Source organism: Dendrobates tinctorius, unplaced genomic scaffold (assembly GCF_039654945.1).
Source record: "Dendrobates tinctorius isolate UK_male_01 unplaced genomic scaffold, ASM3965494v1 ptg000014l, whole genome shotgun sequence".
NCBI classification, from domain to species: domain Eukaryota; kingdom Metazoa; phylum Chordata; class Amphibia; order Anura; family Dendrobatidae; genus Dendrobates; species Dendrobates tinctorius.
Genome location: NW_027361682.1, coordinates 25685244 through 25711714, shown reverse-complemented (window position 1 = coordinate 25711714; position 26471 = coordinate 25685244). Strand labels below are relative to the sequence as shown.

The window sequence follows — 26471 nt, the reverse complement described above, 5'->3', positions numbered from 1 at the left end:
TGTGAAATATGACTTATTTTAAGTCTGACTTTTAATTTCCAGGACTTTACCTGCTGTCAGCTCCATCTCCCTGCTGATCCCCATGTGGTGATTATTAACAATACAAAACTCCTGAAAACCAAGGATATTGGTCATTGCTTGAGATCCTCCATCCTGGGGGTCTGGATGTGGCTTTTTTTTTATTTCTGGGGTGGGGGGAATGTTCAGTGTGCATATGCTGAGGTCAAACAATTTCTTTGGATTTTCCAGAAATATCCTACTTTTATCAGCAATAATAGACAAAACTAGTCTATTTTAGGGATTTCTTCATGCACATAAATAATACCACAATACTTGTAGAAAAAATAGTTTTCAATAATTTATTTTACTCACTTAAATAGTGCCATTAATTCCACAGCACTTTACAGACATTGTCACTATCATACCATATCATTGCGGTATTTTCTAGTACTTTTCATAGTGATTAGTTGAATAGTATTATTCTGTGTATCAGCTGCCAGAAAAGTTAATTAAGTGATCATACTGTTACCTATCTATAAGAATACAACTACTATAATACTACCCCTATATACTGAAATAATATAACTATGATAATATTGTTCCATATGTATGGGAATATAACTACTATAACACTGTCCCCTATGCACAAGAATATAACTACTATAATGATCTTTTTATTTAAAAACTGACAAACATATGTTACAAAAATATTACATTAACCCCTTCCTGCCATCTGACGTACTCTCCCGTCCACGGTACCCGGGCCCGTATGACTGGGGACGGGATAGTACGTCGGCGCGATCAGCGGCGCCCACGTGGTGAGCGCCGCTGATCGCGGCCGGGTGTCAGCTGATTATCACAGCTGACACCCAGCACAATGTGTCAGGGGCGGTCACGGACCGCCCCCGACACGTTAACCCCTTGCACACCGCGATCAAACACGATCGCGGTGTACCGGGGGTTAAAGGGAAGCATCGGCAGGGAGGGGGCTCCCTCCGTGCTTCCCTGAGCCCCCCACGGCAGCGCAATGTGCAGCGCTGCTGCGGGGGACTCCCTTCCTCCAGGCCCCCGAATCCAAGATGGTGACGGGGGCCTTCGTGGGCCTGCGGAAGCTGGCTTCCTCAGTGCCTGCAAAGCGCAGGCATGAGGAAGCCTTCTGCAGTGCCTGTGTCAGATCGCTGATCTGTCACAGTGATCTGTGATGTGACAGATCAGCGATCTGTCACAGGACAGTGATGTCCCACCTGGGACTATTTAATAAAGTAAAAAAATAAATAAAAAAAAGTGTAAAAATAATTAAAAAAAAATCGCCAAATAAATTAGAAAAAAAAAAAAAAATATTCCCCCAATAAATCCATTTTTTGGAAATAATAAAAAAAAAAAACAATAAAAGTACACATATTAGGTATCGCCGCGTCCGTAACGACCCGCCCTATAAAACTGTCCCATTAGTTAACCCCTTTAGCGAACCCCTTAAAAAATAAAAATAAAAAACGAAGCAAAAAATAATGATTTATTATCATACCGCCAAACAAAAAGTGTAATAACGCGCGATCAAAAAGACGCATATAAATAGCCATGGTACCGCTGAAAACGTCATCTTGTCCCGCAAAAAACGAGCCACCACACAGCATCATCAGCGAAAAAATAAAAAAGTTATAGCTCGCTGAATAAAGCGATGCAAAAATAATTATTTTTTATATAAAATAGTTTTCATTGCATAAAACCGACAAAAACATAAAAAACGACCTAAATGAGGTATCGCTGTAACCGTACTGACCCGAAGAATAAAACCGCTTTATCAATTTTACCGCACGCAGAACGGTGTAAACGCACCCCCCCCAAAAGAAATTCATGAAACGCTGGTTTTTGTTCATTCTGCGTCCCAAAAATCGGAATAAAAAGCGATCAAAAAATTTCACGTGCCCGAAAATGGTACCAATAAAAACATCAACTTGTCCCGCAAAAAATAAGACCTCACATGACTCGGTGGGTCAAAATACGGAAAAATCTCAATATGTGGTGATGCAAAAACTATTTTTACAATAAAAAGCATCTTTTAGCGTGCGACAGCCGCCAAACATAAAAACCGCCATAAATAGTAAATCAAACCCCCTGTTATCACCCCCTTAGTTAGGGAAAAATAATAAAATTAAAAAAATGTATTTATTTCCATTTTTCCATTAGGGTTAGGGCTAGGGTTAGGGCTAGGGGTGTGTTGGGGTAGGGTTAGGGTTAGGGTAGGGTTAGGGTTAGGGCTGGGTTAGGGTTAGGGCTAGGGCTAGGGTTAGGGTTAGGGCTAGGGTTAGGGTTAGGGCTAGGGTTAGGGTTAGGGCTAGGGTTAGGGCTAGGGGCGTGTTGGGGTTCGGGTTGGAGTTAGAATTGGGGGTTTCCACTGTTTGGGCACATCAGGGGCTCTCCAAATGCAACATGGCGTCTGATCTCAATTCCAGCCAATTCTGAGTTGAAAAAGTCAAATGGTGCTCCTTCCCTTCCAAGCTCTGCTATGCGCCCAAACAGTGTTTTACCCCCACATGTAGGGTATCAGCCTACTCAGGACAAATTGCAAAACAATTTTTGGGGTCCAATTTCTCCTGTTACCCTTAGGAAAATAAAAAATTGGGGGCAAAAATATCATTTTTGTGGAAAAAAATGATTTTTTTATTTTCACGTCCGAGTGTTATAAACTTCTGTGAAGCACTTGGGGGTTCAAAGTGCTCACCACACATCTAGATAAGTTCCGTGGGGGGTCTAGTGTCCAAAATGGGGTCACTTGTGGGGAGTTTCAATAGTTTAGGTACATCAGGGGCTCTCCAAACGCACATGACACCCGCAGACCATTCCATCAAAGTCTGCATTCCAAAACGTCACTGCTTCCCTTCCGAGCCCCGACGTGTGTCCATACAGTAGTTTTCTCCCACATATGGGGTGTCAGCGTACTCAGGACAAATTGGACAACAACTTTTGGGGTCCAATTTCTCCAGTTACCCTTGGGAAAATGAAAAAATTGGGGACTAATTGATCATGTTTGTGGAAAAAATACGATTTTTTTTATTTTCATGCCCTGGCATTATAAACTTCTGTGAAGCCCTTGGGGGTTCAAAGTGCTCACCTCACATCTAGATACGTTCCTTGGGGGTCTAGTATACAAAATGGTGTCATTTGTGGGGGGTTTCCACTGTTTAGGTACATTAGGGGCTCTTCAAAGGCAACATGACACCCGCAGACCATTCCATCAAAGTCTGCATTCCAAAACATCACTACTTCCCTTCCGAGCCCCGACGTGTGCCCATACAGTAGTTTTCTCCCACATATGGGGTATCAGCACACTCAGGACAAATTGGACAACAACTTTTGGGGTCCAATTTCTCCTGGTACCCTTGGGAAAATAAAAAAATGGTGACTAAAAGATCATGTTTGTGGAAAAAATACGAATTTTTTTATTTTCACGCCCGGGCGTTGTAAACTTCTGTGAAGCACTGGGGGGTTCAAAGTGCTCACCACACATCTAGATAAGTTCCTTGGGGGGTCTAGTTTCCAAAATGGTGTCATTTGTGGGGGGGTTCCACTGTTTTGGTACATCAGGAGTTTTCCAAACGCGACATGGTGTCCGATCTCAATTCCAGCCCAAAACGTCAAATGGCGCTGCTTCCCTTCTGAGCTCTGCCATGCGCCCAAATAGTGGTTTACCCCCACATGTGGGGTATCAGCGTACTCAGGACAAATTGCACAATAACTTTTAGGGTCCTGTTACCCTTGGAAAAATAAGAATTGAGGGTGAAAAGATCATTTTGGGGAAAAAATATGATTTTTTAATTGTATGGCTTTATGTTATAAACTTCAGTGAAGCCCATGGGGGTTCAAAGTTCTCACCACACATCTAGATAAGTTCCTTAGGAGGTCTAGTTTCCAAAATGGTGTCATTTGTGGGGGGTTTCCACTGTTTTGGTACATCAGGGGTTTTCCAAATGCGACATCGTGTCCGATCTCAATTCCAGCCAAAAACGTCAAATGGCGCTGCTTCCCTTCCGAGCTCTGCCATGCGCCCAAATAGTGGTTTACCCCCACATGTGGGGTATCAGCGTACTCAGGACAAATTGCACAATAACTTTTAGGGTCCTGTTACCCTTGGGAAAATAAAAATTGGGGTGAAAAGATCATTTTTGTGGAAAAAATATGATTTTTTAATTGTACCGCTGTACGTTATAAACTTCTGTAAAGCCCTTGTGGGTTCAAAGTTCTCACCACATATCTAGATAAGTTCCTTGGGGGGTCTAGTTTCCAAAATGGGGTAATTTGTAGGGGGTTTCCACTGTTTAGGTACATCAGGGACTCTCCAAACGTGACATGGCGTCCAATCTGAATTCCAGCCAATTTTGCATTGAAAAAGTCAAACGGCGCTCCTTCCATTCTGAGCTCTGCCATGCGCCGAAACAGTGGTTCCCCCCACATATCAGGTATCTGCGTACTCAGGACAAATTGCACAATAACTTTTGCAGTTCAATTTCTCCTGTTACCCTTGGTAAAATAAAAAAAATTGAACCTGAAGTATTTTTTTTATGAAAAAAAGTTAGATGTTCATTTTTTTTTAAATATTCAAAAAAATTCCTGTGACGCACCTAAAGGGTTAATAAACTTCTTGAATGTGGTTTTGAGCACCTTAAGGGGTGCAGTTTTTAGAATGGTGTCACTTTTGGGTATTTTCTATCATATAGACCCCTCAAAGTGGCTTCAAATGTGATGTGGTCCTAAAAATAAAATGGTGTTGTAAAAATGAGAAATCGCTGGTCAACTTTTAACCCTTATAACTTCCTAAAAAAAAAAAATTTTGGTTCCAAAATTGTGCTGATGTAAAGTAAACATGTGGGAAATGTTAGTTATCAAGTTTTTTGTGTGCCGTATCTCTGTGATTTAAGGGCATAAAAATTCAAAGTTGGAAAATCGCGAAATTTTCAAAATTTTCGCCAAATTTCCGTTTTTCTCACAAATAAACGCAAGTTATTTGAATGAAATTTTACCACTAACATGAAGTACAATATGTCACGAGAAAACAATGTCAGAATCACCGGGATCCATGGAAGCGTTCCAGAGTTATGACCTCATAAAGGTACAGTGGTCAGAATTGTAAAAATTGGCCCGGTCATGAACGTGCAAACCACCCTTGGGGGTGAAGGGGTTAAAATCTCAAAGCAATAAATAGTAAAGGAGATAAATAATGTGTTGTTAGTTACATCACTTAAACAATAGCATTAGCAAACATTGACAAATCCCGATACATGGATGTTCCTCCAGTTCACATTCCCAGGGTTCCCCTTTATATCCTTCTTACATACAGCCTTGAGACTTTCTAGGATCTTATACCTGACAGTATCACAGGACAGGATTTCCTTATTGATGAGCAGACAGCACCGCGCACACCACAGATGGTAGGTGGTCACCACATTTATTATATACAGTACAGAGAGCTTCTGTTATACGCCCTGAGCTCAGGTTGAAAGTCTCGACACAGCAGCTGACCATACAACTGTCCCGCCAGGTGCGGTAACTTTAGGGACAAAGACACAGACTCCCATACTATTATTATTTATTTGTATAGCGCCATTAATTCCATGGTGCTGTACATGAGAAGGGTGTTACATACAAAGTTATAGATATCGTTAACAGTAAACAAATTTATGATGACAGCCTGGTACAGAGGGGAGAGGACCCTGTCCTTGCGGACTTACATTCTAAATACCTGCAAACTAATGGTACCATCTAACAGCAGATGGTCCATCGTCTCCAGTATATGGGGGCACTCTTCTCTGGGACAGGATCTGTCTGATACATTCCTGAACTTTAGATTATCTCTAATGTACATTTTACCATGGAGCGCCAGCCACGCTACGTCTCTCATATGAGGGGGAACTCTGAGATCTAGCACGTTTTTTACAGCCCATTTTACATCCAGACTCGGAGCACCCCTCAGTTGTACTTGGACACTGAAGTGAGATGAAAGGACATTCTTATACAGCTCTTTCCTACTAAGCTGCTTTACGTCATCATACAAGATCCTCTATCTGACGACCTTACTTATTATGTGGACACCATACCAGGAAACATTATTCTTTAGTCGTCCTGAGATTCTCTTGATGGGTCCCCTACCGACCACACAGACACAAACTGCTGGATCTGGCTTTTAAACAAACAAGACCATGGCACCTTCTCTGAATTCTTACAAAACAAAAAATTCTTCATAAGAACAAAAGATTAAAGAAGAGCTCCGGACAAGGCATGGAGAGACCATCATCCTTATGAGGGAGATAAACAATGTTTCTCATTACAACATTCACCCTGTTACCCCACAAGAAGTGAAAGAAGACATTGGTTAGTCTGGGGAGCAACGTATCTGGTACCGGGAACACCACAGTGATATAGAGGAACACCGGGAGCAGGAAGGTCTTCAGCAGGTGGATCTTCTCCAGATATGTCAGCTTCCATTGTCTCCAGCTCTGCACCTTCCGCTCACACACCACCAGCTTCTCCTCCCAGTTCACCTTCCCATCATCTACAGCACCAAACACAACTCCCAAAATCTTTATCTGATTCTGAACTGTTCTGAAGGGCACTCCCCAGCCACAACACCTCACTCTTCTCCATGTTCACAGAGGAGTTAGATACATTGGAGAAGTCTGTGATCTCCTGCTGTAGAGCTGCACAGTCATCTCTAGAAGACACCATAACCAGAACTTTACCTCGTCCACCATATTCTGCATGTGGCACCTCAGTGCCGTAAAATCTCTATGATCCTGAACTTTTCTGAGGAAAGGATCCAGACTGAAGACATACAACAATGGACTGAGAGGACAGCCCTGCCTCACCCCACACATGATCGCAAAGGGCTCAGCCAAGTGACCCTTAATCAGCGGCAGGCTTATAGCTTCCTTATACAGAAATCGCAGCCACTGCACAAACCGCATCGGGAGGCCATACTGTAACATCACCTGATACAGGAAGTCATGATGGACTCTATCAAAAGCATTACTCTGGTCTAAGCCCACACTATACGCCCCCACATGGTACTGCTTCATGTATGACACACCTTCTCTTACAAACAGCAATGAGTCCTCTATTGCTCAACCTTTCACACTACACGTCTGGTTGACAATGATGAGCTCACCCGCCACCTCACTCAGCCGATAATACAAGATCTTGGCCAGAATTTTATAATCCGTGTTCAGCAAAGACAATGGACACCAGTTCTTTATATCTTTTAGATTTCCTTTTTTTTGCCAAGAGGACCGGAACAGATTTATACTGGGACGGTAGAAGCTTCCCTGTAGAGAGGCAATCATTACAGACCTGCACCAGGTCTGCAGCTAATAAGTCCCTGAACTCTCTATAAAACTCGGTGGTCAGGTCGTCCAGCCCTGGACTGTTGTTGGCTTTTAAGGAGTCAATGCTCTTCTTCACCTCCTCCTCAGTTAAGGGACTGGCCATACTATCTGCCCGTGTGGGGTCTAATGTTGGTAGGGACACCCCCTTCAGGTAGGCTTTAATGTCTTCCTTATCAATATGAGCCCCTTTTTACTGATCTCTATAATAATCAACCAATGATCTTGTGGACTTTCTCCTGCTCTGATTGCTCCACCCCATTGTCATCCAACAAGCCAGTGATTAGCTTCTTACTGACCCTGTTTTTACAGGCAATAAAAGGATCTGGGTTATGGACGCCCCAATTATCAAACTGTCCCTCCGCCTTGAGAGACTTGAGGCGATCATACTGCAGCTCCCTCATTCGCTGCTTTATATGGCTGACGTTCTGTCCATCCACCTCCTCAGCACCATTTATCCTGCTATATAGCCGGCTCAGCTGCAGTCTCATGGCAGAGTATCTCATATACTCCATATTACTATGTCTCCTGGTTGCTCATATAATAAACTGCTTGCTCTCACTTTTCATGGTCTCCCACCACTCGGCTGTGTCATCACACATACAATGGGTAGTCCTACGATCATTATAGAAGGTGGTGAAGGCCTCTCTGAACCGTGGATCTTGGATCACGGAGCTATTCATCTTCCAGTACCCCTTTCCACAGACCACAGCTTGGGCCAGATCCAGCGTCACACTCACCATACAATGGTCAGAGAGCTCCAGAGGGCTGATCCTGTACTGAGAGCATCTCACCTCTCTCTATATTTATATACACCCGGTCTATTCTACTGGCATTACCACTCTTATGGTATGTATACGTCTTACTAGTATGGTGGGAACCATAGGGGTCTACTAGGTGGGCCTGCTGAACTATATTATTAAGAAACGTCTCATCATATCGCAGTTTCTTGTGACTGCTGGATCTAGCCACATTGCAAGATACATTATCAAAATCCCTACACAATATAAACACTTTAGAGGTAAAGCAATATGGCTTCATATGATCAAACAGTTCCCTCCACTCTTTCCTGGTCTGCGGAGCATAAATGTTTATTGCTCTATAATGGATGGATTCCAGTATAAAGTCCAGCATCAGACAGTGTCCCAGACATATCTCCAGGACTCTGTCCACTTGGACATCCATGGTACTAAAGAGGATTCCCACACCGTCACTCCTTTCCAGCCCAAAGGACCAGAATGATGGACCTAGTCTCCAGTCTCTCTTGGCTGCATACACATAGGCATTGCATCATTTCAGATACGTCTCCTGTAAGAAGAAGATGTCAGATCTCTAATCAGACAAACGCTGGTAGATCGCCTGCCGCCGGCCACCTGGGTCGCCCCCCCAGGGCCGTGGGGTACTCGGTACCAGGCCGGTGTCAGGGGGATGTGTCACAGCAGCGGTGACCCGGTCCGTGGCCCTGGGCACCCAAGTAATGGGGGAATGTAATGTAGATTAAGTGGAATGGACTGAGCCGCAATGTGGTTGTGCAGAACTACCCTGTTGTGTAGGGTGCGAGTGTTGGAGCGTGGAAAGGAGTTCCCACCTTACCTGGATGATGGTGGGGCACTACACCTTTAAAAGAAAGAGGAAGGTGCAGTACCTCTGTGGCAACTGAGCCTCAGGGGCGCCACATACCCCCCGTTAAACACAGCACGTCCGCGGGCTGCAAGACAACAAAGTTGACAGTACAGGAACATACAAAATTTTATAATGCTGCATAAACAATTCTTATACTAAACTTCCTAGTATAGGAGGTACTTATTCTTGAACATTACAAAAAATTCTTATTTAACTATCTAAATTTCAAGTCAAAACGTGCAATTTCTCATTCTAAGTGCCATTATCTGTGACTCACTATCACTTCAGCATTATTCAGCTTTCCTTTTCTAGTACACGTTTCTTTATCATTTTTCTCTCTTCTAGACCCAAGACGCTGACCGCAAGTACCTGGTCCATCACCTGTCATGTTCAATTCTTTTTCTTTATTCTTAATTCTCTATCAAAACATTTCTCACTCTATCTAAAAGCCATTTCTCAATTACTAATACTCTTATAAAACACATTATCAAATACTTTACAGTAAAGCATTCAACAATTATTCTTGTACTTAAGTGCTGGACACCACTCCCAGCCGGGATTTCTTGCAGTATCCTTTGAGGTAGACATCATCTTCGCAAAGTGTCCTTATGTAAAATCTTGACATCATCTTCGCAAAGTGTCTTTTATGTAAAACCAAGAGAGAGCACCTAAAGAGGTGCATCCATTTACAAGTAAGAGTTTTTGTATGACTCCAAGTTCATGATCGCTAGTTCACTTTAAAGAGCGCTGCCAATCAAAACAGGGCAACTTTGGGAAAAAAAAACAAAATTAAACCATGATGAGCAACAAAAAGGCACAACTGGTGCAAATAAACCCTCCTGGGTCACGAGAGTTACTGTAAATTTTCTTATTGCTGGTCCCCTCCTGGGGTTCTGGAAGCTTGGGTACCGATAAATGTTGTTCCGCGACTGCAGGGGGTATCACAGCGAATGATACTACGGCCGGCTGTTGGTGGCAACCCCCTGATGTCGGCGTGATCACTGGACCGTTTCTGTCTGCGGGTGCGGCTCCTAATACTAGGATCATGGTAGGGGCAGTCATCATACCTGCTACCTCCCAGTGATGTTCCGGCTCCTGCGGAGGCACTGGATGGCGAATGATGGTGGCCGTAACCCCCGGGGTTGTCTGTCGTACGGCCGGTAGCTGTATCCGTCCCGGCTCAGGACCAGGACAGGCCGGCAGGAGCCTGCACGGCCGTGCCGTCTTTGGGCTGGGACTCCGCTCCCGTCCCACAATCTCCGGGACTCTCATATATCTTCTCCTGGCAGGCCACATCCAATGACAGCACTGGCCTGACGGCAGCGTCGGGCGCTGTAAAGGGTGTCGAAGCGGCGGTACGCTCCGCGAGTGCTGCCTGGGGGAGGGGGCTTCCCCTTCGTCCTTTCCTTCTGGCCTCCGCGCTCCTTCCATCATGGCGTTCTGGCGTTGTTCTTCCTGCCTCGGCCCCTTTCCCGCCACTGGCTTCCTCTGCCCCTCCTTCCGGGGGTGGCATCTTCTTCCAGCACCTCCATACCAAGCCAGTATATGAACCCCTTGAGGGGTGGGCCATGTCGCTGTCACATAGTAATTCAGGCAGGGGAGGCCCAAGACTCTTCGCTGTCTTTTCCTAGTAACTCCTATCTCTTCACGCCCTTTTTCTCCGCGCCAGCGGCCATTTCTAATGTCCATTTTACAGTCAATCAAATCAGGTCTTCTGCACATTTTCAAAAGTACAAAGTCCAATAAATCTCAGGCGCATAGAACCCGATGGCATCGGGTCTTGTCATCCTGTTCATGATGTCAAGTTGGGTCGTCCCCCCATGGCCATGGGGTACTCGGTACCGGGCCGGTGTCAGGGGGATGTGTCACAGCAGCGGTGACCCGGGCCGTGGCCCTGGGCGCCCAAGTAATGGGGAAATGTAATGTAGATTAAGTGGAATGGAATAGTTTGTGACGCCACCTGTGGTGCTCGGCAAGGGAGGTGTTAAGCCGACGCTGCAGACAGATCCTCTGGGACAGATGGTAGGATGCAGCAGTGATGGTATAGCCCTCCACAGGCAGGGCTGATGTCCCAGGGCAGTGTAGTTGTAATGGTGGTGGAAAGGTGCAGACAGTGTAAAAGATGGTACCCAGATGTAGCGATGCTGAGTGGGTTGGCACGAGAATGAATGGAGGACACCGAGGCTTGCAGTTCCAAAGCTTTACTCACAGTCTGCGGTACACAAGGGTGCCTGCCTCCGGGCCGTGTCCTTCAGATCAAAGACTCAGTCAACCTCCAGGCCAAATGGAAAGCTCCTCTCCAACACTCCGCCAACATGTACCTTTCCTGAATGACTCCTATACTGCGCTTTAAAGTGTGAAGCTCTCCAGTACTGTGGTACTCTGGAGTTCCTCCTGTCAGATGTTCCTAACAATTCTACTCGTACGGCAGACAGCTGTAGCCTCTCTCGGGGACCCCTTTCTCCGGAGTCCTGGCTCTCTATTCAATTGCTGTTGTGCCCCAAGTCTTAGTTGGGAGTAGTGCATTTACAGCCAACTACTCCACCGGTGTCTGCTGCTGAACCATAAGTGTCCATACAACCTCGGGGACCGGGCCCCGACCTTGCGCTGAGAACGTATAGGCAGGGTTCCTCTTCCAACCCACGTCTCCTCTCTGTTCTCCAACTCCTTCGTTCCATACTGATCCTTATCTCTCTTATGGAAGCTTAGGTTGCAGTTCTACATTTTTCTCCTTCTATTCCTTTCCCGTGCCAGCTGGCTCAGATCACTGAGGCAGCTGCAGCACTCCTTCCTCCATCCCTTCTCCCAGGGATCCTCACTCCTCCCGAGTGGCTTGCTCTCCCAGACTCTCCGTCTGACTGACCCCGGACTGATCTGTAATCCTACACTTTCCCACTCTTTTATATATCTAAACTCCACCCACCTCCCAGCACATCCAGTGTTCCATGCAGGGAACCACCAGAGGTGCTCTGCTACTCTCTAAGCACTGAGCCGCAATGTGGTTGTGCAGAACTACCCTGTTGTGTGGGATGCGAGTGTTGGAGCATGGAAAGGAGTTCCCACCTTACCTGGATGATGGTGGGGCACTACACCTTTAAAGACAGAGGAAGGTGCAGTACCTCTGTGGCGACTGAGCCTCAGGGGCACCACACACCAGTCCTCACACTTTAATAGAGATTACTTTCAGCCACATCCTGATCACTTAGACTTTCCCGTCTTCTTCCTCCTTCCACTGCTGTCAACTGCAGTGCCCCATCTCTTCATGGACACGGGAGGGTCAGGATCCACCTCAGAGACATTTTCTATGATGTATGAAGAACCTTGCTCCATTTGTGCCACTTCTTCTTTGTCTTCTTCTCCCGGTACATTGTAACGTCCAGGACTTATCGCCAGCACTGGAGGCTCAGAGGTTTTCTGGACTGTTGTGACTTTTCTGGAGGAATCCACAAAGGCTTTTTTTTCCTTTTTATGGTCACAAAACCTTCCTCATCCACACTGGACACTGTGGACAGTTTATCTGCTTCTGCAGATGTACTGGGCTGAAGCTTGGATGGTTTGGCAAAAGGTTTTCTGGACACCTTAGTGACTAGTATTTTACGTCTTACTTTAGTAACTGACCATTGCTTAGATCTTATTTTACTGGCTGATGGTGGTTTAGCTCTGGATGGTAGTACTTTAGGCATTTTTTCAGTGGCTGGTAGTACTTTAGGTGTTTCTTCAGTGGCTGGTGGTCTTAGTAGTGCAGCATCCATTAATATTATATCAGACTCTGGAGCAGGCTCACTGTTACTGTGACTTATCACCTCATCAGTGCCGGCTTCTTGGACAGCATCTGCAACTCTTGTGCCATCTTTATCCATAATTTTCAAGCAGGTCTGGCCTTTATATTTATTATGCTCTGCATGAGGACAATAAAGAAACGTATGCCCGGGTCCTGAGCACAGGTTACAGATGACAGTTCCTGTGCATTTGTCCTTTGTATGCCCAAACTGTCCACACAATGAGCACGTGAAACGAGAGCAGTTCATGGTGAGGTGCCTGCCCCCCACATCTATGGCACAGATGTGGCTGACTGGGATAATAGCATATCCCCCTTTCTGAGCCCAGGTAGGAGTGTGGCAGATGTCTGGTTACACCATTCTCTTGTAGAAGCTGGATTTTCACAGAATATCCTCCATTCCATATTTGCTCGTCATCATAGATCTTCTGGGGATGACTTCTCACCATGCACTGCCGGCTCAGCCAGTGCTGAAGATCCGCCAGCACCACCACCTCAGACTGGAACAGGACAGTGGCCGTTATTACCTGCAGCTTAGACAGCTGGATACAATGGAGATGATCCCAGATCTCATCATCTCTAGTGTCATTATAGATGTTCCAGAACATATCCAGATCACACGAGCTTAAAACTGATGTCATAGATCCTGCTGGATGGGACATGGATCAGAGCGTAGACATCAGTTGCCTTAAACTTCATAAACTCTTTCAGAAGAACTTTTCCAATATAAATTCTGGATGGGATGTTCTTCTCTGGTCCTGTGTTCTTTATCCTGACTGCGTTCCTCCTCTGAGGTGCAAGGTTCATTAGTCTTGTGACATTGGAGAACAGTCTCCTGAATTGATGTTGGTCAGCAGATGGGTCAGTGCTGGAGTTTTCTGCAGCCACAGGTGAATTAATGCTGGAGTTTTCCCCAGCCACAGGTGGATCAGTGCTGGAGGTTTCCCCAGACACAGATGGATTAGTGCTGGAAATCTCCACAGCCGCAGGAGGATCAATGCTGGAGCTCTCCCCATGATAACTGACATGTGTTTGTGCTGCAAAAATGCCCAGATCCACTACTGATTGTTGCACAATGTGGTCTCCATTCACTGACATGGAGGGTTCAGAGTCCATTACCACTGACTGTTCAGAGTCTATTATTACTGCAGTGTGACCTCTATTCACTGACATGGAAGGTTCAGGCTACATTACAATGTTTGCATCTGTTGCAGACAAGCATTCACTAGCTCCAGTGAGCGGGGTCTCACTCACAGCACCGAGCGGAGTCTCGCACACAGTGTCAGTACAGGGTGCACTTACTTTATCACTCAGAAGAACCCTTTGCTGCACAAAGAGTCCGCTGCAATTAACCCCTCGTTTGCTGACACACTTTCCTCTGCAGCGTTCCCAGCATTGTCTGCTGTCTCAGACCCCTCACATTGTGCGGCTGATATAAGTGCTGCATTTCTTACCAGACGTCCTTGGTCCACACCGTGCACAGTTTTAGATTTAGAGTCCGTATTACCAATAAGGTGTTTTCTACTCGCCTTCTGGGCTCTTGCTCCCCTCTTTTTCTCCATAGCCCAAGTTTCCTTTCTGGGCACAGAGTTTACATCTTTGTCCAGGTTTTCTTTCCGAATGTCCAGCTCTCGTCTGCAATCATCCATGCTCTCACATTTCATCAGTTTTATCTTTGGATCAGTCTCATTCTTAATTTCATCCTTTAATTTGTTGATTTGCATTTCCAGCTTAAAAATGCTTTGCCTTGTAACTTTACCACTCAATCCAGCAACATAACAAGCAGGTTTAGAAGACTCACCGGCCACCATTTCCAGCTTTCCATTACCATGAGGTCCATGCGGCAGGCCACACTCCAGGCTAGGGGCTTTCCCTGGATCATCAGCCCAGCTTCCCTCCCCTCCACCTGAGTCAGAAGCCATGCCTCCGCCCTGCTGGGAGCTCACAAACACACATCTATCCTCTCCTACGTACAAGAGTAGAACTACTATAAGACTGCCCTCTATATACAAGAATATAACTACTATAATACTGCCCTTATGGACAAGAATATAACTACTATAATTCTGCTCCTATGTACAAGAATATAACTACTATAATACTGACTCATATATACAAGAATATAACTACTATAATATTGCCGCTATGGACAAGAATATATCTGCTATAATACTGCCCCTATGTACAAGAATATAACTACTATAATGCTGACTCATATATACAAGAATATAATTACTATAATACTGCCCCTATGGACAAGAATATAACTACTATAATACTGCCTTTATGTACAAGAATATAACTACTATAATAATGTCCCCTATATACAAGAATATAGCTACTATAATATTGACTCATATATACAAGAATATAACTACTATAACTACTATAACACTGTCCCCTATGTACAAGAATATAAATACTGTTATACTGTCCTCTATGTACAAGGATATACCTACTATAATACTGCCCACTATGTACAAGACTATAACTACTATAATACTGTCCCTATGTACAAGAATAAAAATACTACAATACTGCCCCTATGTGCAAGAATATAACTACTATAATACTGCCTTCTATGTACAAGAATATAACTACTATAATACTGCCTCTATGTACAAGAATATAACTACTATAATACTGCTCCTATGTACAAGAATATAACTACTATAATACTGCCCTCTATACACAAGAATATAAATAATATAATATTGCCCCTATGTACAAGACTATAACTACTATAATACTGCTCCTATGTACAAGAATATAACTACTATAATACTGCCCCCTATGTACAAGAATATAACTACTATAATACTGCTCCTATGTACAAGAATATAACTACTATAATACTGCCTCTATGTACCAGAATATAACTACTATAATACTGCTCCTATGTACAAGAATATAACTACTATAATACTGCCCCAATGTACCAGAATATAGCTACTATAATACTGCCCCTATCTACAAGAATATAACTATTACAATACTGCCTCTATGTACCAGAATATAACTACTATAATACTGCTCCTATGTACAAGAATATAACTACTATAATACTGCTCCTATGTACCAGAATATTACTACTATAATACTGCCCCTATGTACCAGAATATTACTACTATAATACTGGTTCATAAAATGTCACCTAACTTTTTATGTAGAATAATTTTATACCAAAACCACAAAGTTGTCCATCAGTTTTCAGCTTTTTGTAAATTAGGTGTCAACTATAAAGGAACTATTGGTTCCTTAATCCCATCTTTCCAGAATTTAAGAATTTCTAAGGCTTACTTTAATGAGCCCACTAGTTATCAAGACTTTTATTAGTATTGTTGATAAACCGCCAGGATGTAAAGTGTTAATTTGAGCTCTGTCCTCTTCCACCAACTGTCCAGCTGAGTCCGATTTTTCCCCCTGTCTTCACCCCTCCTCTGTGGTTTGGAGCTAAAATATCCCTCTCGCCTACACTGAAATAATAAGCCTTTGCTTTTCCAGGCCCCGGGGAGCACAAAGTTTCCCCCTCGTGCCAAAGTTTTCTTCATAAATGAAGGCGGTTTTCTAACAAACCCGAACGTGTAATTCATAGACAGGGAGCTGGAAGCTGCAGGTAAATTTTTGTTGAAAGCAGCAGAGACTTACATTGCTTTTCTGGTTCCACAAAGAGCCGCCAAGCAATACACAGTCTCCTTTAATGAAATGCAAGACCCGGTTGTGTACGTGGAAGGTATACTATATTGTAAATGTTCCTCCTTCCTGCAGTAGTTTGGTTTACCCTGCGGTAAATAAATAGACAGCCTGATCCAACTTCTAAAAATTGGCCATCCAAGAAGTAGATTTTGATTTACATGAGTATATGTGGACAACTGGACATCCAAGGATATTTATGTTTGATATCTTGTTTTATCATTTTTTTGACACCCATGAGAGGTTTCCTTGGTCCAAAATGAATCAATACTCAAGGGCACTGAGGCTTGTATCGGGGATCTATCATAGAGAACAGTGATGGCCCAGCTATAGAAATGAGCAAATCACTTCAAGGAACATCAAAGGGGTTAAAAAATAAAAATCCCTCAAAAATCATCTGTCCCACTTTGCAGCCCCATCTTGGTCCTTGGTCTTTTCTGTCCAGTCACTGGTAAGATCTTCATTTGGCCATCTTCTGTTCTTTCCGGCCTCCAGCATCTATAATGTCTCCTGTACAATCTATGTTGAAGATGCCGGGTGCTGGAAGATGTAGAAGATGGCCCAATGAAGACCACACCAGTGATTGGATCCAAAAACACAACTGAACCGTAGTGGGGTTGAATGGTGGGCCATGTGAGGTACAGGTGAGTATAATGTTTAAAGGTTTCTTTTACGCATATTTACCATGCTCTGGGGTCTGTAGAGACCTCAGAGCATAATAATGTATATCTGATTTGCATTGATTACAAATCAAAATTACTGGCAAAATTTGAGCAAAATACTGAATTTGTTTTTCAGCAGATCTACAGATCTAGGCTTCTTCCCTAACCATGATTCTGACCATGATTATGATAGAAAATGAAAGCTGTTGTGGCGCTCCTGAGGTTCAGTCGCCACAGAGGTACTGCACCTCCTCCTGAGGTGTGGTACCCCACCTTCCAGGTAAGGTGGAGACACCTGACCACACTCCAACACCTACACCCCACACCACAAAGTAGTGTAGCAAAGCACCTTCGGCGGCTCCCTGCTTGGAGTATAGCAAAGCACCCATTGGTGGCTCCCTGCTTGGAATACAAAACGTGCTGGGAAGTGGGTTGAGTTAGTTTTTATTGCAAAGAGCCGGAAGAGTTGAAGATTGAGAGGTCAGTTGGTTAGAGAGTTGGAAAGAAGAAGATCCCCGGAGAGAGGGATAGATGGATGGAAGTGCTGCAGCATATCCCAGTAACCTGGGTCTGCTGGCACAGGAAAGGAAGAGAGAGAGAGAGCAACATAGACTGAAAGCCTGATTCTCCATAGAAAGAGAGATTAGTATGGAACGTGAGGAGTAACAGAGAACAGAGGACGTGGGTTAGAAGAGAACCCTTCCTAGAAGTTCTAAGCGCAAGGCCGGGGCCCGGTCCCTGAGGTTGTATGGATACTAATGGTCCTGCAGCAGACACCGGAGGAATAGAAGTAGTGACCACTTTATTCCCACACAATACTTGGGGGCACAACAGCAACTGGATAGTGAGCCGGGACTTAGTGGAAAGGGAGTCCCCGAAGCAGACTACAGCTGTCTGCCGTACAAGTAGAGTTCATAAGAACATCGGACAGGAGGAACTCCAGTGTAACTCAGTACTAGGAGTACTTCATTTAAAGGCGCTATAAGAGGAGACGTTCAGAAAGGCACATGTTGGTGGAGTGTTGGAAAGGAGTATTCCATCTGGCCTGGAGGTTGACTGAGTCCCTGACCCGGAGGACATGGCACGGAGGCAGGCACCTGTTTGTACAACAGACTGTGAGTAAAGCTTTGGAACTGCAAGCCCTGGTGTCCTCCACTCATTCCTGTGCCAACCTGCCCAGCACTGCTACATCCCTTGCGCCAGACACTACACCATCTACGTGTCACTTCACCTACTCTGCCCTGGAACTACAGCCCTGCCTGTGGAGGGCTATAACATCATTGCTGCACCACACCATCAGTCCCAGGGGATCTGTCTGCAGCGTCGGCTTACATCTCCATTGCCGAACAGCACAGGTGGCATCACAAATCACTTATAGACTTTCATCACCATAAGCACACTCCTAACCACCCCCTTTTTACATTGGGTGCCCAGGGCCACGGGCCGGGTCCCAGCTGCCATCACATCTCCCAGTGAAGCTCATCAGGCCCGGTACCGAGTACCCCACAGCCCTGGGAGGGTGACCCACTGTCCATTTACGACTTCACTCGTGGCCATCCCAGAAGGTATGTGGTATTTCATGGCTATGGTCTTTATGCCCTCATTGCCTCCTGAGCCACAGATTGGGGACCCTTGATCTAATGTATGGGGAACTTCTCAAATCTAGCCTAAAGGGGTTTCAAGGATGAGGCACGGTGGATTTCAACATGCACAATCTTTTGTTCTCAAAAACAGAGGGAAAATCTAAAAGAATGGCCATCTTCAGAAATAAGCTATAGACTCTCTCTGATGCCCAATACAAGGGTGCATTCTTTGTGAATGAAGCGGTAGTGCACATGTGTGACCATTATTATTTTGACTCTTTTTTGGGAATAGTGGTAATGCATGAGTCTAATTGCTGACAGTCCCAAATTTCCCAGGATACCTAGGCAAAGGGGCGGGGGGGTATTTATGTAAACAATTGTCAAAATTGTGCTTATTGTGGTGGATACGCCAATACTGTGAGGCGTGTGGGTGCAGCCAGTCGTTCCCGTAAACTCATAAAAGTGAATGGAGCTGTGGTAATAGATGTGTACTACCACTCCATACACATAAGGACACGAGACTCCATTTTTGGGATTGTGAGAATACCGATGTTTGTGATCGTACCGATTGATATATGGTAATAAATATTGTTCTTGGGACAACTGCTATAATTCTATGGTTGTAGGAAGAGTTGTGATGGGTCATTTCCTTCTGTGAAAGATGGGAGCTGGCACCCCAAGGAGAGCCACTTGCAATTGTGACTGAATGGCTCTCACGGGGGGGGGGGGGGGTGTAAAATGATGATTTTCATCTGCTGATATGACCAAAATGCCTCATCGGACTGTGGTGATTTTACCATAAATATGAGTTCACTGGCAACGAACACATATTTGATAGGAATCCATTTGGTATCTAAAAGAGCCGTCTCTTTGGGTGAACAGAACCAAATGATCCAGATCACCTAAAAGAGCTGAACTTCCCATTAAAAGCATAGCATTTGAAGAAAAATTATTTTATTGCCCATCTATAACAACCAATCATAGCTCAGAACTCAGCTTTATTTCATATTCTGCATCACAAAAATGAAAGCTGAGATGTGATTGGTTGCTAGGGGTAACAAAGACAATTTTTCTTTTAGGTAGTTTTATAACTTACGTTACATAATTTGTGATAAATTTGTGATTATTTTTTAGCTACTTCAGACATAAAAAGAATCTAAATCCAACATCAATAAAACAGTTTTTAGATTGCATATCTCCATAACCTAATTATATATACAGTGCTGCTCCTCTATCCTAGTGTATCTGAGAAGTTTCTGCCTATGGGTTGACCTTACCGCAGGGAGTCTGTCACATCAGTGATATTACGATTCTCTCATACCTGAGCAGAATTCTTCACGTAGGATTGAAAAAAGGGAAAGGACAGGTCGTCTGGACAGCTTCCTGTCTGACCCAACTATATAAGGATGAAATAGGCTCTAAAAATAGAGTCGGTGACTTATGAGATCATCAGTCAGGGCCTGATGGAATGATCGACGCTCAAGGCCATTCTAGTTGAGCAAGAGCAATCCGATCGGTGATCAGTCATCAGTCCTGATTAATCACTTGTCAACAACCAGCCCGTTACCACGGAAGATAAGCCTCATTGATCATTAATGATGGTCCGTCAAGTAATTCCTCCCCATCATGGAAGAAATATCTTTACATTTAACCGAGAAGTTACCTACATGGGCCTTTGTGCTTGTTTAGCCGTTGCCCAAGGGAATGGACTTGTACCAGTCAATTACGGGCTGAATGGCCAAGCAGTTTGTAGGGTAATCAGGGTGTAGTTTGGTAAGAAAACACCGACCCCGCTGGTGATTTATCACTGACGTTTGAAGTGTTTAGACTGTAATTAGATTGTAAGCATGTCAGGGGAAAGATCTCACTGTAACTCATTCTATTTTTCACGTGGGCCCACAATTCCCGCTGTGTAACAAAGAGAAGGAGAGGAATGACTGTATTTACTTGCAGGCGTCAGAGTGGAAAATCAGCGTGATTATTCGGAGAGCTGACATGAGCGATCGGATTAAACTCAGAGCAATAGATCACTGTGTAAGGAACTGTGACGTATGGTAGCAGCATTCACTATAACGTCTTACAGAAAAACGGTTGTCCTATCCATATGCCCTACTGGATCCTCTATTTGGACCCTCTCCATATGGTGAGCCCCGTCTTCCAAGTACGGCACCAGTGTGAATGCAATAATATATTGAGGGGAATATAACGAAACTGGCATTTCATACGCCAGCTAGTGTAAGGTGCACCAAATTACTGAACCCTTTAACAACCCATGTCAAAAATATATGTCACGGTTAGATGTTATTTCCGAGAGACACAATCATTTTGGTCATACAGATCGCATGGGACAGTGTACTAGCGAGATCATCGATCATGGGCTACAGAAATGCTATAACGGAAAACCCTGGTCCTGCTGCAACTGTTGAGATTGAAGCCGATTGGGTTCAAGATGCCAATAAGTTGCTATTATGATGAGCAAATCGATTCATTGAACACTGGTCCATGAGTCAGGTCAGTACTCTGTGGCCACTGGACAGTAGTCCTGAAAACTTCCTCCTTCCTACGGGCATCAACAGCTGCTCTTTTGAATAGCAGGTCTGGCATGACTTCATTGTTGCAGCGTGGCACATACATGACGTCATGCCAGACCAGCTAGTCAGAAAAGGAGCCTTGGATGCCCCCAACAGGGGTGTAACAACCTTGGTCGCATAGGATGCACATTCAGTAGAAGTGCATTGCGGCGCAGAGACCCATTGGGTCGGTATGTGGAAATATCCGCAGTTGGCCAATCAGAGACCAGCAGCTGACGTCAGCGTGCATGTGACTGGAGGCGTATGGCAGTGAAGTCAGCATGCTGAAGTCAGCTGCCGGCTTCAGAAGAAGATACCATGTGGTAGGGGAGCGATTGGAGGTGAGTAGAATTTTTTTATATATACATTAAATAACAGTTGCAGAATGGGAGACATACAGTATATACCAGGATTGGGGATAGAATCATAGAATCATAGAATCATAGAATTGTAGAGTTGGAAGGGACCTCCTGGGCCATCTGGTCCAACCCCCTGCTCAAAGCAGGATTCGCTAAATCATCCCAGTCTGATGTCTGTCCAGCCTCTGTTTGAAGACTTCCATTGAAGGAGAACTCACCACTTCTCGTGGCAGCCTGTTCCACTCATTGATCACTCTAACTGTCAAAAACTTTTTTCTAATATCTAATCTGTGTCTCCTCCCATTCAGCTTCATCCCATTGCTTCTAGTCTTTCCTTGTGCAAATGAGAATAAAGTTGATCCTTCTACAATGTGACAGCCCTTTAGATATTTGTAGACAGCTATTAAGTCTCCTCTCAGTCTTCTCTTTTGCAAACTAAACATTCCCAAATCCTGCAACCTTTCCTCATAAGACAGGGTTTGCAGACCGGTCACCATTCTGGTCGCTCTTTTCTGAACTTGCTCCAGTTTGTTGATGTCTTTTTTAAAATGTGGTGCCCAAAATATAAATATAACAAATATAAATATAAATAAATAAATATAACAAGATGGGTCGCATACAGTACATACAAGGATAGGGTTATATATATACCAGAATGGGGCAAAGGATAAAGGACATATATAATAGGATGGGGGATATATATACCAGGATGGGTCAGAATGAGGGACATACAGTATATATCAGTATATATCTATATACAGTATAAATATATATATACGTAAAACGACGAGTGGGGGGGCCCAGTCCAAATCTTGCACTGGGGCCTTTTGTAATCTAGTAACACCAATGGCTACCAAATAGGGGGTGGAGAATTGCAAGGCTGCATCCAGTGGCCATGGAATATTGAACTGGCCAGTGTACAATGCGCCTGAAAATTTATTTGCTCATTCCTAGTTGCTATGCCAGCTAGGGCCATAACAATGAAGCTCTGCAGCAAAAATGTACTTGCTTATGTCTAGTTTCTATGCCAGGCAAGGGCTGCAGACTTAGGCTGTGTGCATACGCTGCGGATTCTGCTGCGGATTCATCTTTGCGGATTTTGCAAAATCCGCAGTTAAATCCGCAGGTCAAATGACCTGCGGTTTATCTGCGGATTAGCCTGCGGTTTTCCCCTGCGGTTTATCATCTCCACAATGGAGGAGATGGTAAACCGCTGCGGAATCCGCAGAAAGAATTGACATGCAATTCTTTCTGCGGATTTGAAACCGCAGCAAAATCCCCACAGAAAATTCCGCAGCATCTGCACAGCGGTTTTTAATTCCCATAGGGAATAATGGTACTGTACACCGCAGCAGTCCGCAGGGCCATTCCGCTGCGGATCCGCAGCAGAATCTGCAGCGTGTGCACACAGCTTTAATGCACTTGTTAGGCCGTGCTTATGGCAGGGGCAGACATACAGTATCATGGTGCAACCTGTGCAGAAGCACAGGGGCCCAAGAGGTAAGGGAGCCACTATCACCTCCATAGCAGATGGAATTGTGCATTATGATGAGCTATTGGGCTGCAAAGGGCCCATTTATTTTTCTTGCACAGGGGCCCTCTTTTATCACTGTCCATCAATGCCTTATGGCAGGGCCTAATAGAATGCCTGTCACTTTTACACTGAAAGGATCAATATACACAAGTATTATTAGTGTATAATATGAGTAATCAGGCTCATACAAGTTCAAGTCCCAGATTGAAACAAGAAAAAAAAACAAAGTTTAAAAATGTTAATAAAATAAAATAAAGAAAATCCCCCTTTTATAAATTGTTTTGTTTTATAAAATAATAAAAAGTAAAAAAAATGTAGAATTGCTATTGCTGTGTCCATAACGATCCAAGCAATAAAGTAGTAAATAGTAATGCTTTTTAATCTATATAATGAACTTCATAGAAAGATAAAATAAAAAACAATGGCTAAATTGTTGTTATTCGTTCACTGCATCTTTATTTCCGAAAAGGAACAATAGATGACGCAAAAGTCATATTTGCCCCAAAGACATAGCAATAAAACATTAACTCATTCTGAAAAAAATAAGACCTCACAGAGCTCTGTCCATACAAAAATCAAAAACTTATGACTCTCAGTTAACAAAGATATAAATGAAAATGATTTTTTTTAATTGTTTTAATCGTGCAAAAGAAATAAAATATAAATAAAACTGTATAAATTTGGATTAGTTTTATTTGTGATGACCCATAGAATAAATTTAAGTTATCAGTTATACTTAGAATCAAACGTCATAGAACCAAACTCTAAAAACACACCCCAAAATTGCGACATTGCTTTTATTCTTTTCACATCCCCTCCCCCAGAAGAAATAATAAATACAATCTTATCTATAAATGATACGTACTCCCAAAAAAGTCATTACATGGCCCCAACACTGAATTATAAAAATGTTACAGATTTTAGAAAAAGTGTAAAAAAAAATTGCAAGGTCCTTAAGATGCAAAATACACCGGTCCTTAAGTGGTTAAGAAATTTGATGCATTGTTGTGCCAGAAAATTATGTACTTATGTACATTTCAGATACAATGTACCCCAGCTTTGTGGCATGCATTACTGCCATTCTGTCAAATTCTAAATGGCTTATCCTCTATTTCTATGTCGCGTCCACTATTTTGGAAAAAAAAAGTCCAAACCGTTGTAAAAAAAATTGCCAAATGTTGCAAAATTTTTCCAAATTTTTCAAAAACAATCCTGGTAGATTCAAGTTTGTTTTGTTCTGGATAAAGGTGGAGTTTATGCAAAAGCGGGTGGTCAAATTAGATTTGAGGTGTTTCCATGCCACTCCTGGAGGTGGGTCATAAATTTCCTCTTTTTTACAAAGCCAGATGTTGGGAAATTAACTTTTGCCCAAAGGTGAAAATGTCTGCCCAAATGCAGCTTCCACTGCCCATAACTGCTGCTGATACAAAACTACAAATTGTCAGACAGAATACAGATATAGCCGAGTGTAATTTGTCATTCAGCTTTTTGTAGGTAAAATTACAGTATTTTTACAAATGGTTAATAGCAAAATCAACATCTGTTTGTGTTTATGTATATAGGCCCTGATATATCAAGACCAGCAATTTTCTCGCCTCCTTTGATGAATTGGAGTATAGGATTCAAACGCTCCTAATTCATTAAGAGGTACATGTGCCTCCCTGACTGAAGCAAGATTTCTGGCATCTTGACTTAGACAAGCTGTGGTATCAAGCCCCTGTCCCATCCCAGCTCTGCCTACACGCCACAAGACCTGCTGTATACCGGAAAAACCATACAAAGCCTACCATATACTGGGTACCACCCAACAAGATCTACCATATACCGGGAAACAGGCAGAAAAACTGTTGCATACCATGAATTCCCCACAAGACCTGCTGTATACCAGGAACACCCCTTAAGGCCAGACATATACCCGGAACCCCCCCAAATACATATACCAGTAACCCACAAGAAGACTTGTCATATGCCGAAAATGTCCCACAAAACCTGTTTTATACCAAGAACACCACACAGGATCTGCTGTATAATGGGAACACCCCTCAAGACCAGTCGTATACCAGGAATACCCCACAAGACCTGCCAAATACTGGGAACACCCCACAAGACCTGGCGCACACTGGGAACATCCCACAAAACCTGCCGAATACATGTAACACCTCACAAAACATGCCGTATACCATGAACACGCCACAAGGCCTGCAGTACACTGGGAACATCCCACAAAACCTGCCGAATACATGTAACATCTCACAAGACCTGCTGTATGTAAGGGGGACAACTGGACCGCGGGTACCTGCTTGCCGAGGCCGGTACTATCGAGGCTGCATCCCCTCTTCTCTGGGGGAAACAATAGAGAGCTGGACCAACCTCCTGACCGTGGGGGCCGGGGGCATATAAAGTAGAAAGTGCATGCAGCAGAGGGGAGTTTGGCGCGAACAAAGGGCAGCGCGCAGTCAGGTGAGCAGCGTGCTCTGCTTCTCTTCCCCACACAGAGGACCGGCGCCGCAACAGGTCACAGTCTGAGGAAATTCTGACATAAGTTTTTCACCAGAACTAGCCTTACTTGATTCATTGTTCCTGAACTCTGCATATCCTTTTGCAATTATACTGTTTATTCCCCTGTTTAACCCATTACCTCCCTGCGTGGAGTATTCCCTGCTCATTAAAAACTGTTGACCTTTGCTCTGCCTCCTGTCCGTCACTGCATCCTGCAACCTGCTTACACTGTATATCAGGAGCATGCTCAAAGACCAGTCGTTTTAAAGATGGTCTGACCATCTTAATGTGACCAGAGTCGCAGTCACTCAGATCTTTATGCTTCCAACACATCAACTTCAAGAAGTGACTTTTTGCTCACTGTTCAGAATGTGAGGATTATCAGCAATACTGTGTATACCTAGTACACACCAAGATTACCCTTATATTATCTTTGCAAATTTTTTCCACAATTAGAAGAGATTTCCTAAGTATGACTATATATACACTCACTGGCCACTTTATTAGGTACACCTGTCCAACTGTGTGTTAAGACTTAATTTCTAATCAGCCTATCACATGGCGGCAACTCAGTGCATTTAGGCATGTAGACATGGTCAAGACAATCTCCTGCAGTTCAAACCGAGCATCAGTATGGGGAAGAAAGGTGATTTGAGTGCCTTTGAACGTGGCATGATTGTTGGTGCCAGAAGGGCTGGTCTGAGTATTTCAGAAACTGCTGATCTACTGGGATTTTCACGCACAACCATCTCTAGGGTTTACAGAGAATGGTCCGAAAAAGAAAAAAAATCCAGTGA

The 26471-nt window shown here is 43.9% G+C and overlaps 1 long non-coding RNA gene across 2 annotated transcripts in view; it reads left to right on the top strand.

The window, feature by feature from the left end:
- LOC141072855 (uncharacterized) overlaps nt 1–25859 on the top strand; it is a 164405-nt gene extending 138546 nt beyond the window's left edge. For both annotated transcript variants that reach the window (XR_012226881.1, XR_012226880.1), the window contains one exon: nt 24738–25859. This is a non-coding gene — a long non-coding RNA (uncharacterized lncRNA). The remainder of the gene's footprint in view (nt 1–24737) is intronic.
- The last annotated feature ends 612 nt before the right edge of the window (nt 25860–26471 follow it).